This window comes from Prionailurus viverrinus, chromosome D1 (genome assembly GCF_022837055.1).
Source record: "Prionailurus viverrinus isolate Anna chromosome D1, UM_Priviv_1.0, whole genome shotgun sequence".
NCBI classification, from domain to species: domain Eukaryota; kingdom Metazoa; phylum Chordata; class Mammalia; order Carnivora; family Felidae; genus Prionailurus; species Prionailurus viverrinus.
The window spans coordinates 70059179-70073293 of record NC_062570.1 but is presented as its reverse complement, the minus strand read 5'-3'; positions in this window follow the sequence as shown (position 1 = coordinate 70073293).

Here is a 14115-nt window from a genome sequence, read left to right as displayed (position 1 = left end):
TATTCTGGATATAACTCCCTTATCTAAGATACAATTTGTAAATATTTTCTTCCATTGTTTGATTTTCACTTTCTTGACAGTGTCCTTTGGCACAAAATTTTTAGTTTTGGTGAAGCCCAATATATCTTTTTTTCTTTGGTTACTTGTGCTTTTGACATTATATTTAAGAAACCGTTGTCTAATCCAAGGTCACAAAGATCTACACCCATGCTGTTTTCTAAGAACTTTGTGGTTTTAGTTGTTACGTGTAGGTCTTTCACCCATTCTGAGTTAAATTTTATCCAATGACATTCTTATATATGTGGATATCCAGTTGTCCCAACATCATTTTTCTAAACTATCACTCTTTCTCCATTGGATTGTCTTGGCACCCTTGTCAAAAGTCAGGTGACCATAAATAGTGTGGTACTGTCATGAAGACAGACATATAGACCAATGGAATACAATAAAGAGCCCAAAAATAAACTCTTGCATGTATGGTCAAATGATTTTGACAAGGGTACCAAGACAATTCAATGAGGGAAGGACAGTCTTCACAACAAATGGTACTGGAAAAACTAGATATTCACTCGCAAAAGAGTGAATGGATCTTTAACTAACATCATATACAAAAATTAACTCAAAAGGGAAAGAAGACTTAACTGTGAGACCTACAAGTATGAAACTCTTCGAGGAAAATATACAACAAAAGCTGCACAGCATTGGGTTGGTCATTGATTTCCTGGTATGACACCAAAGGCACAGAAATAAAAAAAAAATAGATTAAACCTCATGAAAAATGTTTAATTATGTGCATCAGAAGACATTATCAACAGAATAAAAAGGCAACCCACAAAATGGAAGGAAAGATTTGCAAATCATATATATGTAAGAGATTAATATCCAGAATATTTGGAGAGCACCTAAAATTCAACAACAAAAAACAAACAACCTGATTAAAAATTGGGCAAAAGACTTAGACAGGCATTTCTCAAAGAAGATACACAGATGATCAAGAAGCACGTGAAAAGATGCTCAGTATCACTAATCATTAGGTAAATGCAAATCAAAAGTACAAATCCATTAAAATAGCTACTATCTAACAAAAGCATAAAACAACAGGTGTCAGTGAGGATGTGGAGAAAATGAAACCCTTGTGCACTGTCAGAGGAATGTAAAATGGTACAACTCCTATGGAAAAGAGATGACAGTTCCTTGAAAAATTAAAAATGCAATTACCATATGATCCAGCATTCCACTTCCAGATATATATCCAAAAGAATTGGAAGCAGGGACTCATACATATTTTTACACCCCTGTGCATAGCAACGTTATTCACAATTGTTAAAACATGGAAGCAACCCTAGCAAATATACAATGGAATATATCATTCAGCCTTAAATAGGAAGAAGATTCTGACACATGCTATAACATGGGTAAACCTTGAAGACATTATGCTAAGTAAAATGAGTCAGTCACAAAAAGATAAATATTATGTTTCTACCTATATGAGATAGGTAGAGTAGTCAAAATTATAAAGACAGAAAATAGAATTGTATTTTCCAGGAGCTGGAAAGGGGAAATGAGGAGTTATTGTTTAAGGGGTAGAGGGTTTCAATTTTACAGGATTCAAAGTTATGAGAATGAATGGTGGAGATGGTTATCCAACATTATGAATGCATTTAATATCACTGAAATGTACACTTGAAAATGATTCAGATGGAAAATTTTATGTTATGATATTTTATCTCAGTACTTGTTTTTTTAAATCAACTGACTGAAAATGCAATGGTTTATTTCTGGACTCTCAATCCGATTTTGTTTATCTTGTATCTAGTCTTATGCCAGTACCGCAGTGCCTTGATTATTGTAGCTTTTCAGTGAGTTTTGAAATCATGAAGTGTTATCCCTCCAGCTTTGTTCTTTTTCAGAGTTGCTTTGAATAAGAAAGCAACTTTAGGGGCACCTGGGTGGGTCAGTCTGTTGAGCGACCAGCTCTTGATTTCAGCTCAGGTCATGATCTCACAGTTTGTGAGTTTGAGCCCCTCATGGGGCTCCGTGCTGACAGCATAGAACCTGCTTGGGATTCTCTCTCCCTCTATCTCTGCCCCTTCAGTGCTCTCTCTCGCTCTCTCTCTCTCTCTCTCTCTCAAAATAAACTTTTTTTTTTAAAGAAAGCAACTTTAAGTTTCTTTCAATTGCATGTTCTATGAGATAAGCATTTATTTTTTTTTTTTAAGTTTTTTTTTTTCAACGTTTATTTATTTTTGGGACAGAGAGAGACAGAGCATGAACGGGGGAGGGGCAGAGAGAGAGGGAGACACAGAATCAGAAGCAGGCTCCAGGCTCTGAGCCATCAGCCCAGAGCCTGACGCAGGGCTCGAACTCACGGACCGCGAGATCGTGACCTGGCTGAAGTCGGACGCTTAACCGACTGCGCCACCCACGCGCCCCGAGATAAGCATTTAAAAAGCATTTAAAATATACCCCAAACTATTAGGTATATTATAAACTATATCTCATTTAATCCTCACAAAAATCCTCTAAGGTAGTATTATTGTTTTGTTAAATAAACTCATATTTTTAGCATCTGTTATGCATCAGGCATTGTGGATACAAGATAATGGGACTACAAGCTATATCATGATCCCTGTTCTTACACAGGAGAGAACCGAGGCTCATAAAGGTTAGGTAACTCTCCCAAATTAGAATGCTGTTCTTTTGATTCCACATTATGTAATGTTTCCACTACAGCAAGGCTGATAGTTCTCAAATTTCTACACTTTCTCTTGGACCGAGGCTAGGGCAAGTTGTCACCGAGTGACACGAGGGCAAAGATAAATACTGGTCCTATTGCCATCTTAGATGAGAGGTCATTCAATCATTTGTTCATTTGAAGAATATTTATTCAGGGCCTACTGTGTGCCAGGAATTAATGATATAACCAAGACTAGATGATATCACAACCTTTATGAAGTTTACTTTCTTACACAGAAGATATATAACCAGGAATTTCACAAATAATGAAATAATTACAGCAAATAATCGCAGATTGCTGTAAAGAAAAGGAAAATGTGCCTAATTGAGAATACCAGAGATAAGAACTGTTGATAGCAATTTTATGGAAAACCTCCTTAATGAGTTAAAATGTGTCAAGTCATGAAGAATAGAGAGAACTAGGCTCATCGAGAGCATTCCAAGCAGAAAAAGTGCAACAGTGAAGTCCCTGTAGCAGGAAAGAGCTAGATGTACTCAAGAACTAACAGAAAGCCAGGGTGACTAGAGTGTACTGAGCAAAGAGGACAGTAATACTGGAGACATAGCAGGCAATATATGCAGGGCATTGTAGGTTACTTGACAGCTGATTTATCCAAAATGCAGTCGGAAACTATTAAACATTTTTTTTTTTTAAGAAAGAGACAGAGTGTGTTCCTTCGACAGTGGAAGAGGGGCAGAGAGGGAGAGAGAGAATCTCAAGTAGGCTCCACACGAAGTGAGACTCAATCCCACGACCCTGGGAGCATGACCTGAGCCAAAATCAAGAGTCGGTGGCTCATCCAACTGAGCCACCCAGGTGCCCCTAAATAATTTTAAACCAAAGAATGTTGTGATCTGATTTACTTTTCTTTTTTAAGTAGGGTCCATGCCCCACGTGGAGCCCAAGGGGGGCCTGAACTTACCACCCTGAGACCAAGACCTGAGCTGAGATCAAGAGTTGGACACTTAACCAACTGAGCCACTCAGTCACCCATGATTTACATTTTTAAAAAAGGTTTATTTATTTCTTTATTTTGAGAGAGAGGAGAGAGAGAATATGCGCAGGAGTGGGGGAGGGACAAAGAAAGAGGGAGAGAGAATCTCAAGCAGATTCCATGTCATCAGCACAGAGCCTGATGCAGAACTCGATCCTAAAAACCGTGAGGTCATGACCTGAGCTGAAATCAAGAGTTGGATGCTTAACCTGACTGAGCCACCCAGGTGCCCCTGATTTACATTTTTAAGAGGTCACTCTGAAAATGACATAAAATAAAAGTTCACTCTGGCTGACGTGTGTAGAGGGGATCGAGTATGCAGATTGTAATCACGATGTCCACTTAGGCGGCTATTGCTGTGGTCAAAATGAAAGAAGGATGCTTTAGCCTAGGACAGTACTAGTGGAGACGAAGAGATGTAAATAGGTTCTAGATGTCATTTGAAAGTGAAATTAACAGGCTGACACTTAAGTTTCTGGCTTTAATAACTCACTGGGTGGTGGCGTGGCAGGGGAGATGCTGACATGGGGAAGAGTGGGAGCCAACTAGAGTATATATAGGTTTCAGAAAATCATCAAGAATTCCATTTTTTTAAATTTTATTGTGCTTTTTATTTTTAAATCCAGTGTAACTTACATACAGTGTTATTATATTAGTTTCATGTGTATAAGAAATTCAATTTTAGACATGTTAAGTTTGAAATGCCTATGACATGTTCAAAAGCCATGTAATATAAGGGTCAGGCTTTGCCAGCAATAAAAACTGTTGAGGAAGAGGGCCTATTACTAGGGGTAGGCTGACTCTCTGGGTGCTGGGGAGGTGTCAGACAAAGAACCCCATTATCCTGAGGAGCACAGAGAAACAAAAACCAAGAACTAACTGTGCTATATCAGTGCATCTTAGCAAATATTTATTGAATATCCATAGGGATCACCATGAGGCTACTCTCAGGTATTAGAAAGAGGTGTGGGGGTGCCTGGGTGGCTCAGTTGGTTGAATCACCTACTCTTGATTTCAGTTCAGGTCATGCTCCCAGAGTCGTGAGACTGAGCCCCGGGCTGGGCTCCACGCTGAGTACAGAGACTGCTTGAGATTATCTCTCTCTCTGCCTCTGCCCCTCTCCCCAACTTGCACTCTCTCTCTCTCTCTCTCTCAAAAAAAAAAAGAAAGAAAGAAAGAAAGAAAGAAAGAAAGAAAGAAAGAAAGAGGTGTGAACTTGAAGAGAGAAGGCATTGTTCTAAGTCTGGTGACTCTGGCAAAGTTTAAAACTTTGATCGTTGTTGGACACTTATGAGGATTAAATGGCATGATTTATGTTAAAGCATCATAAATGAAAATTCCTATTATACATCGTGACAGCAGGCATTATTCTGAGCAATCAATACAAAGTATATTTTTAGTGTTTATTGTTTTCTGACAAAAAACCAACAACTTTCATGATGACTTAACCAGATCAAAATAAATATATCTATGCTATACAGGCCAACTGTTGCACCACCCTGGTGAAATAGGACAAAATGATACCAAGGAGACTGCCGTGTGTATACTCAGCTCCCATGTGGGTAAAGAACACACCTCAGAATCAATGGGTCTCAGCAGATCTTTACTCTGATTGCATGTGACCATGACGAACAGCCACAGCTTGATTACATTTGCTGCAATCTGTCTGCTGTTACAGCCCAAACATATCAGAGTATTGTCTGTACATCTTGTACTTTCTCTTAGAGCCCACCTGTCAGCATTAGCCCACAAGCTTGGAAATACACACCAGTGATGACCTCCTTTCCCTTCATACGACTCATAAACTTGTTGCTTCAACAAAATAAGCATTTTTTACATTCCTCCACTCTACCCATGTAGGACAACTCATCTTTTCTCTAACACCCTTTAGTCCAGGTTGCCAAAACCTTTGTTCTTATGAAGGCTCCTAAGGCCTAGAATGTCTCCACTACCCACATTTCTGCTGATTTACTAGTTATATTTAGGGGCTCAGATAAATGCAAATTACCATTTCTCAAAACACTGAATGCCATTTATTGCATCTTCATTTGTATTTCCATTTCCCGCTATTTATAATTCAATACACTTATTCAACAAATATTTATAGAATGTCTGCTGAATGTCAGGACTCTTTAAGATGCAAATGACAGAAACCCAATCCAAGTAGCTTAAACAAACTTGCTCACCATGTTTTCATCCTCACCTATACTTCCTATTTTATTCTACTTATAATTCGATATACTTGGTCAATGTTTATAGAATGCTGCTAAATGTCAGGACTCTTTTAGATGCAACTGACAGAAACTGAAATCCAAATAGCTTAAACAAATCAGCTCACCTAACTACAAAGTACAAGGAAAAACATGGTAAAGATCCAGGCATTCAAATGCTGTTATTAGTGTTAAGCTTTCTTTTCTACACGCTGACTAGGTTGGATTCCCTAGAAATAGAGTCTGAGGTAGGATTCCTATGAAAGTGATTTATTGAGGGAATGCTTTCAGGAAAACGTACGTGAGGGAAGCAGGGGCAGGAAGCTAAGCAAGAACGCAGGCTCTGCTGGAGACTACTAGCTTCAGCCTTTTCCCATGGGGAGATCTGAAGCATAAATCATACCACAGAGTTTATATCCCACCTTGAGACAAGGAGTTCTGATTTTGTAACCCCTTGCTAGTCAGCCAAGGGCTGTGGGATAAGGGATTGTCTGAATCTCCCTGGTGAAGGGAATCTAGGTGAAACACCAACAGCATCCATGGGGCAGGTGTGGTGGCTGCCAAGATTCATTTGCAGCTTGGCCAAGACCAGGGGCAAGAGTCTTCCCTAAAATCTCTTACTGAAAAACTTCAGAGAGAGCTCTGGTGTGTGCCACTCTCTTGCAATACAGATGGGATCAGAGTCAAGTAAACCAAATGGAATGGATGCTTCATGGGAGAGAGGGTTCCCTTATTAAAGAAGAGGGAAGGTGATGTGTAGGCAAACACAAGCATCCACTCCACTAGGTACCAGGCATTGCTAGGGGCAAGGGCTACAATGGTGAAGAAAAAATACACGTGTCTCTGCTCTCATGGAGCACATCAGCCTTACTTAGTGCAAGACAGACTAACAAAAAAACTGCAGTGCAGTGAGATATATGCTTTGGTAGGGGAAGAATAGATTGCTTATGGAAGCCTTATGTAGAAGAGGTCACCTTATTCTCCTCAAGGGTCCATATTTTATGCAACTTAAATATCCAGTGCCCAGATGGTACCCTAAGTACTGTAAGTGCCCCATGAGTAGCACATGCAGCTTGGTGTGTGGATTCAGGGGTCTGAGCAGGAGGTAGCTGCTCTCCGGGGACTGTCTTTTCAGTTTATGAGCCATGCGAGAAAAACCACTCACTACTTTAGGCCTAAATCATGCCATTAAGCAGAGCTATTCTTATATCTGCCTCCTAATGACTTTGTTCCTGTTCCCAAATTCTGAAACCGCTTTCAAATGGTAGACCTGCTAACTCTGAAGATATTGAATTTTTGTCACTTTAGATCAACGTAGAATTCATTGACCATGAGCTCTGTATTAATAGAGTGCTAAGTGATACAAAAAATACAGAGATGAATAAACCTTGGTGGCAGCAAGCTAGGAACCTAGGACTGCTGCCTCATAGGTTGAATGTAATGACCTGAAAAAGTGAGGGATGCAAATTTCATTTTGTGCATTTTCTGGTTAACTACGAGGGCAATTGCAGGTTTTTAAATGTGCTCTTGGTCATATTGTCACTGAAGATAAGGCCAGGAGGACATAAAGTCAAAGAGAGAAGCCTTTATGTAAGCGCCTCAAGACAGGAGCCACAAATCATCAGTCATGCTTGACTTTTATCTCATTTTTACTTGACCACCTCTGTAGGGGATCACACCTACAGATCAAATGTCCATGCCACCATCCTAGTCCAAGTCACCCTCCTCTCTCACCTGCAAGAAGAGCCTCCTAACTGGTCTCTTGGATCCTATCCTCTGCATACGTTCTATCCATTCACCACACAGCAAACTGGGTAATCGTTTGAAATTGTGAATTTAATTGTATCTTCTGCCCAATCCCCACCCCAGCCCTATTTAAAATCCTATTTAAATTGGCTCCCCCAAATGCATACAGTCCAGACCCCTTACAGCATCCTATTAGGACCTACATGAAATAACACAACCCTCTCTCTCTTCCCCTTTATTAAACTGTACCATCACTGGCCTGCCTTCAGTTCTGCAGGCACTGGAGGGGGAGAGCCTTCACACACATGGCTCACCATCCTCAGTACATCTGACTCCAACTCAATTTTCAATGTAGGCTTAAATGACTCAGTCTTTAAAGGCCCTCCCTAACATCTTATTTAAAGAAGTTATCTCCAGGTGTTTGGCTGGCTTAGTAGTGAAGCATGAGACTCTCAATCTCAGGGTTGTGAGTTCAAGTCCCATATTGGGTGTGGAGCTTACTTAAAAAAAGGAGGGGGCATCCTCTCCCCATACACCTTTATTCTGGATCAAGAGAGAATCAAGGAGCGACTGGTGGGTCAGTCGTTTGAGCGTCTGACTTTGCTTAGGTCATGGTCTCAAGGTTTGTGAGTTAGAGCCCCGCGTCGGGCTCTGTGCTGACAGTTCAGAGCCAGGTGCCTGCTTCAGATTCTGTGTCTACCTCTCTTTCTGCCCCTCCCCCCCTCATGCTCTGTCTCTGTTTCTGTGTCTCTCTCTCAAAAATAAATAAACATTAAAAATTTTGTTTAGAAAAGAGAGAGAACCAAGCCCAGTTTATTCTTGGTACTTATCACAATTTGCATTTAAGTGTTTATTTGTTTATTTCCTGTCTCCTCCACCAGGCTGAAATTCCAGGAAAGTAGGAAATTCCTGTTTTATTTTCCAGTGGTGTGCTCATTACCTAGCTAAGTGCATGCATATAATAAGTATTCAATAAACGCTTGAGTTATTCAGCTTCATTCATCTATTTATTAGATGAATCTATTATATAATAGATCTATAATAGAGAGAAATGATGCCAAATCCATTGTCATGAACATTTTCCCTATGTTCTCTCTATCTATAATAGATCTATTATATAATAGTCATCAAGACTATTTTAAGCCCTAAGACTTTTAAAACTCTGATGGCTAAAAGTCAGCTATGTGTAATTTTCAAGTTTTAAGCAGTTCTTCTTTCCTTTTTTTGTAAAAATTGAAGACTTATCTTACTCACTTGGCCTTTAAAGAAGACCTTAATTGATTTGAGGGAAACCACTTGAAGTGTTCAATCTATACATATATCTCGACTACTCATGCATCCTTTTTTTGAGAAAATGGAAATGACATGAAAGCAGATATTTTGGATGAAGCAGCTCAGTTTTCTTTTAGATTGTATAAATTTGATGTGTTTTGGTGGTGCCACTCTGCAGAATTTGTACTTATTTGGGGAAAAATATTCTTTTCTTTGGTTGAATTGAAAGAGTTATTGTTTGTTATTGAGGAAATAAGAGAGTTTTATTCTCAGAGATCTAGAAATCTGAAAAACGTACCAAAATGTGAGATCCCAAACATTATTTGGAGCTGGAGAAAACAATAGGAGGGAAGGAACTAGACTGCACTGGACTGTCAGTGTCAACAGATAATTTGAAGAAATAACCCACTTGTGCTGACACTGACATATTTTGATCTAATGAGACTGGATTTTTGTGGGCCATTCTGCGCTACAACCCACCTTGCATGGAGTAGAAGAGGCTTCTCCTGAATTAGGCGGATGTTTCCGTTTCTAGTCACCCTGCCTGCCTGGAAAGATGTTGATTCTGGAATAGAAGATGAGGACTAGGGTGATGGCCCTCCAACTGCTTCATGGTAGGTGGAACTTCAACTTCAGGGCAGACGAGATACTCAAGGGCTTGTCTTTCATGAGAGATAAAACGGCACCAACCAGGGGTGCCTGGGTGGCTCAGTCGGTTGAGCGTCTGACTTGGGCTCAAGTCATGATATCTCACACTTCATGAGTTCAAGCCCCGCATCGGGCTCTGTGCTGACAGCTCAGAGCCTGGAGCCTGCTTCAGATTCTGTGCCTCCCTCTCTCTGTGCCCCTTCCCCGCTTACACTGTCTTTCTCTCTCTAAAAAATAAATAAACATTAAAAAAAATTTTTTTTAAACGGCACCAACCAGAAGGTGCCAGACTAGCAGCTGGGCGGGGGGCATCCTCCTAGGACCCTGACCAGATGGGTCTGAAGACTCTGAGCAGCCGCATTCAGCAATACATATACCTTATTCTCTCTCTTCTGCTTTCTTTTCCACCATCAATTAAAGGAAGGGTTTGTTTCCTTCCCTCACTGCCCATGCCAAAAGAGTGATGGCAGCAGGTGTTCAAGGACAGATGATAATCCCCAAACTGTCCCATGTGACAGGCAGGAAAGTGAAAGGCCATGCTTAGAAAAATAGAAAATAACAAAATTATTTCGATCAAAATACATAGAAAAGCAACATCCTGAGACCATTAGCTTAACCAGGTAGCATACTCCATCAGGCTGGACTTGCAGAACGTGTAAGCTTCTCTGATGGTAAAACCACCTAGGGAAGAGAGCCTATTGGATGACTAGACTTTCTTCAATCAAGTGGGATGGGGGCACAAAACCTTCATCATTTGGATATTGGAGAAATCATTTCATATTCCCAGGTCGGGGAGATTTAGACCTATTAAGTCTGTGACAGCTACCATGATGAAGATGAAAAAAGAACTTGGAGCAAGTTATGTCCCCTTTCAGAGCCCCAGTTTCTTTGTTAGTGGGTTAGTTTCTTTGGGCTGCTATAAGAAGCTACCATAGACTGGTGGCATGTAGACAACAGAAATATATTTCTGAACTGGCTTCCTGGCTCATAGACAGCTATCTTCCCTCTATGTCCCCACATGTCAGAAAGGGGGTAAGGAATAATTCTGGAGCCTCTTATAGAGGCACTATTCTAATTCATGAGGGTTCCATGACCTAATTACCTCCTAAAGGCTCCACCTCCAAATACCACCACATTAGGGATTAGGTTTCAACATACAAATTTGGGAGGGACACAGACAGTCAGTCTACAGTAGCACCATGAAGGGATTGGTTTAAATAATCTCTAATGATCCTTTTAAATCTGAAGCTATGATTCTTTCAGGCTGCCTCCCATGAAATGCTTTTGATCTAGTTGTAGATATAAAATATACATGTAAAACCGTTAAGTAGTAACATAATTCCTTGCTTGAAAACCCAACTAGAATTTTACCCTCTCTGAGAAAATTTTCTTTTTAATGTTTATTTATTTTTGAGAGAGAGAGAGACAGAGACAGAGTGCAAGTAGGGGAGGGGCAGAGAAAGAGGGAGACACAGCATCTGAAGCAGGTTCCAGGCTCTGAGCTGCCAGCACAAGAGCCCGGTGCGGGGCTTGAACTCACAAACCATGAGATCATGACCTGAGCCAAAGTCGGATATTAACCAACTGAGTCACCCAGGCACCCCTGAGAAAATGTTCTTTCCGGCCTCTCCACCCCTACCCGTAGATGCTTTTGGTGTCATAGTCAAGAAATCATTGCCAAATCCATTGTCATGAAGATTTTCCCTATGTTCTCTTCTACGAATTCTAGAAGTTTTAGCTTTTATGTTTAGATATTTGATGCCTTTTGAGTTTATTTTTATATATGGTGTAAGGTAAGGATCTAGCTTCAAGTTTTTTGCATGTGGACATCCAGTTTTCCCAACACTATTTGTTTAAAAGACTGTCCTTTCCCCCACTGAATGATCTTGGCACCCTGTCAAAAGTCATTTGACCGTGTATGCAAGGATTTATTTCTGTGTTCTCTATTCAATTCCATTGGTCTTCATATCTGTCATTACACCAGTACCACACAGTGTTGATTACCATAGTTCTGTAGTAAGTTTTGAAATCAGCAAGTGTTGTTTTCCAACTGTGTTCTTCTTTTTCACAATTGCTCTGGCTAACCGAGATCCCTTGAGATTCCAGATGAATTTTAGAAGAATATTTCCTTTTCTGCAAAAAACATCACTGAAATTTTGGTAGAGATTGCACCAAATCTGTAGATTGCTTTGGATAGTGTTGACATCTTAACAACATTAAGTCTTCCAATCCATGATCTTGGGATGTCTTGCTATTTATTGATGTCTTTAATTTCAGCATTGTTTTGTAGTTATCACTATGCAAGTCTTTCACCCTCACAGTTAAGTTTATTCTTAAATACTTTATGCTCCTAATGCTATTGTAAATAAAATTGTTTTCTTAATTTCATTTTTGGATCGTTCATTGTGGGTGTAAATAAGTGCAACTGATTTTTGTGTGTTAATTGTGTATCCTCTAATGTTGATGAATTTATTAGTTCTAACTCTGTGTGTGTGTGTGTGTGTGTGTGTGTGTGTGTGTGTGTAATCTCTAGGGTTTTCTACAGACATGCTTCTGTTGTCTGTGAACAGAGATAATTTTACTTCTTCCTTTTCAGTTTGGATGACTTTATTTCTTTTGCTTGACTAATTGCTCTGACTAGGACTTCCACTACTGTGTTGAATACAAGGGATGAAAATGAACATCCTTATATTGTTTCTGATCTTAGAGGAAAAGTTTTCAGTCTTTCATCATTGAGTATGATGTCAGCTGTGGGTTTTTCATACATGGTGTTTATGTTGAGGTAGTTTCCTTTCAATCCTAGTTTGTTGAGGGTTTTTATCAAGAAAGGGTGTTGAATTTTGTTAAATGTTTTTCTGCACCACTTGAGATCATTATGTGGGTTTTTTTTTAATTCTGTAAATGTGATGGAGCACATTAATTTTTATATATTGAACCATCTATGCATTCCAGGAATGAATCCCACATGCTGATGGTACATACTTGAACTCATTTTTAAACTAAATGAAATTGAGAACTTTCATGCCCCTGCTAATTAGCTCCTGGGGAGGTTGTGAAGATCAAAATAATTTTAGAAATTAGAGAAAGTATATTTACTCACATACAAATTATAGTGTAGTAAACACACTTTAATATACTTCTTCAGTGTGTGTGTCTGTGTGTGTGTTCGGGGGGTGAATAGATGAACAATATACCACAATTATAAGATGGGTTATGAAGTCACATTCTCCTGTTCAAATTGCGTCTCTGTCAATATAGTTAGGTAACCCTGGACAAGTTTTAAACTTATTCATGTCTTAGATTTCTCAGTTGCAAAATAGGGGTTAAAATAGTCCCGTTTTAGGATAGTTGTAAAGATTAAAGCAATAATGTATATAAAGCACTTAGAAGAGTCCTGCCATCTAGTAAGTGCCCTATAACTATTATTGTATTATTGCACTCTGATTAATGAAAGATATGAGTCCTTTGGTAGATCTAAGCTTAAAATCAGAATGTCAGCTAAACTGGTTAGTGGCAAGGAAAGCGTGTACAGCTGAAAAACTATAGGCAGAGACCTTTATGTCAGATAAAAGATTGTCCTCTTTATCATTTATGTGTGTCATCTTGTTTACACCTGAAACGAAACCAGATGCCTATCCTTCAATGCTCCCTCAGGTGAAAAGAAATAATCTTCTAATTTGCAGTGATTGCACATAAGTGTAGGAGTCTGACCTTGAAACTTCTTAGCACCCACGGGAATAAGATTGTGTGCATGTTCAACAGCCACATCTGCATCTCCTCTCCATGCCAGTGGACCAGGTATTACTGCAAATTATATTTTTGTGTCTCCCCCGTTAGAGCGTATATTCCTCAAGGTCAGGGTCCATGACTGACCTTCTCTGTAATCTCGTACATTTCAACACAGGGCCTCAACCTTAGCAGATATGTTTTGGGTTGAATTTCCTGCTTTCATTTTTTATTTTATTTTATTTTATTTTTTAATTTTTTTTTCAACGTTTATTTATTTTTGGGACAGAGAGAGACAGAGCATGAACGGGGGAGGGGCAGAGAGAGAGGGAGACACAGAATCGGAAACAGGCTCCAGGCTCTGAGCCATCAGCCCAGAGCCTGACGCGGGGCTCGAACTCACGGACCGCGAGATCGTGACCTGGCCGAAGTCGGACGCTTAACCGACTGCGCCACCCAGGGGCCCCACTTTCATTTTTTTTTAAAAGGTTTTACTTAAATTCCAGTTCGTTAATGTATGGTATAATATTAGTCTCAGGTATATAATATAGAGATTCAACACTTTCATACAGCACCCGGTACTCATCTGGACAAGTACACTTCTTAATTCTCATCATCTATTTCACACATCCCCTCAACCCCTCTTTCATTCTTTTGACCTTTATTCTCTGCCAGACGACATTGAGGAAAAAGCCATGGATATAAGAGACACATGTAAATTCTGGCTATGTCCCCTTACTAGTGGAGTGAACTGGAACCAAGAATTTCATAAATCTAAGCTT